Below are 2478 nucleotides of genomic sequence, written 5' to 3'. Positions count from 1 at the left end.
AAGCTGTGCCTTCTTCCAACAAAAGAAGATCTGTTTTGCGAGGAAAACTAACCAACTACTTTTTTATGATACTATTTGAATTTTTGAATTTGAAGTCTAACTTTAGCGGCATCCTAAATTTTGTATTGAACATATCAAGGTAGCTCAAGGGCGGCGGTATGTTGAGTCCATTTAAGCATTTACTCAAGTGCTAATTGCAGATGTTTACATAAGGGTTAAGTGTAGAGTCACCGCATAAGGGTTAATCGTTTTGACACTTATTTTTCTAATTTGTTATGCACCTGTTCTTGTAATATAATCTTTATTTTTATCAATCGTTATTACCGCTTACTAGTGACTGCATCGCTATTAATCGTTCCACCCGCTACCGCTTTAAGTAATTTATATATACGAGTGTACATATGTACATTGAAATCGCTACTCGAATAGACATTGCATTTACTATACGTATTTAATAAAGCAATATATTGAATTTTAAACGCACTTCATTTCCTTGTATAATTGGAATAATTTTCATCAGTGAATATCCGCAACATAGTTACATCCCAAGCTAATAAAAGCGAAGTAAAAAACAAATATGTACATAAGTACAGTTCATGGAGAAATAATGTAGGCAATTATGTATGTAGAGTCGTTTATGTTGCCACAAGGAGCAACTAACATTGCTGTTAGCACTTACATTTGTATGTGCATATTTATGTATATGTGTACATATATGTGTATATAATTACGCATAAAAACCCTGCTTCATTGTTTTTTTTTGTACGTAAGTGAGCGCAATATGAAAACTCTCTCAACTCTTATCCATCTATGTATATCGCAAAGCTCGAAAACGGCTGAACCGATTTTTTTTGAAGTTTCGGACACCTGCTGCAGACGTTCGAAGGATCCGATAACCATCCTAACAAAAATCTCGATATATAAAAGGAGCGTGGAACCTCCCCTACAAACCGAATTTTTCATACTCCATATCTCTGGAAATGTTCATGGTAGAGTTCTGGAACTTGGTATGGAGATATATGAAATCCATCGCATACTCTTGGAGAAAAAGTGGAGCTATCGGAAAAGGGGGCGTGGCACCTCCCATACAAACCGAATATTCATACTGCATATCTCAGGAAGTGTTCTTGGTAGAGTTATGGAACTTGGTATTGGCGCACATGAAATCGGACCCATAATCTTGCAGAAAAATTGGACCTATTGGAAAAGGGGCCGTGGCACCTCCCTTTCAAATCGAATTTTTCATACTGCATATCTCTGGAAGTATTTATGGTAGGGTATTGGAACTTGGTATGGAGATATATGAAATCAATCCCATACTCTTGGATAGAAACTGGAGGTACATACATAAAATCAATCGCATACTCTTGCAGAAAATTATATCTAATGGAAAAGAGGGCGTGGTACCTCCCATACAACACGAATATTTCATACTGCATATTTCTGGAAGCGTTCATGGTAAAATTTTTGAACTTTGTACGGAAATATATGAAATCAATCACATACTCATAGAGAAAAATTGAAGTTATTGGAAAAAGGCGTGGCACCTCCTATACAAACCGAAATTGTCGTACTGTATATCTCTGGAAATGTTCATGGTAGAGTACTGGAACTTGGTATGGAGATATATGAAATCGATCGCATACTCATGAAGAAACATTTGGACTATTTGAAAAGGGGGCATGGCACCTCCCTTACAAACCGAACTTTTCATAATAAGTATCTCTGGAAGTGTTCATGGTAGAGTACTGGAACTTTGTACGGGCGTGGCACCTCCCATACAAGTCGAATTTTTCTTATTGCATATCTCTAGAATTGTTCTTGGTAGAGTACTGGAACGCTTCGTATGGAGATATATGAAATTTGTTGCGCCCTCAGCCTGCTCATTGAGCACAATTCACCCGCGTATAGAAATAGGCAAAAAGCTCGCTTACCCAGAACCCGCTGCTTGTTAGGCTTCCCGGTTATTTGGGGCTTCGTGCTAATATAACACCGGTAGCTGTGCTGGTCTACGCTCTGCTGTACAGTGGAGTTCCTTCAGGCTGCTCCGATTGATGTTGCTCCTTTTAAAATAATTTAAAAATCTGCTCGATGGCAGGAACACTCGCGAAAACTACTTTCGAGTAAAAGGCAAACGTTTTTTAGAAATTTATGGCAAGTTTTATTTAGTTAGCTTTAGGTTTTTAGTTTTTTTTTTACAATTTGGCACGACCGAATGGCTTAAATGCGTATATCTAATTAAAATTAATATTAGTTTTTCACTCGGTTTTATGTACCTGTGGAACGTATGTTCCAACAGGGCTACCAACATAACGACAGCGCTGAATTTTTTGAATTTTAACCATGGTGATTGTTGTTTGTTTAAATTTCAAAGTGGTACATAAAGAAACCGGGTTTGCTTTTCCATTATATTATTATCCTTTTCTTCTAAAAATTATTGAACATTGAAAAAAAAATAATTCCAAATTTTTTTTTTTT

This window comes from Rhagoletis pomonella, unplaced genomic scaffold (assembly GCF_013731165.1).
Source record: "Rhagoletis pomonella isolate Grant_MI unplaced genomic scaffold, Rhpom_1.0 Rhpom_scaffold_00003, whole genome shotgun sequence".
NCBI lineage: Eukaryota > Metazoa > Arthropoda > Insecta > Diptera > Tephritidae > Rhagoletis > Rhagoletis pomonella.
Note: the sequence above shows the minus strand (reverse complement) of the source record.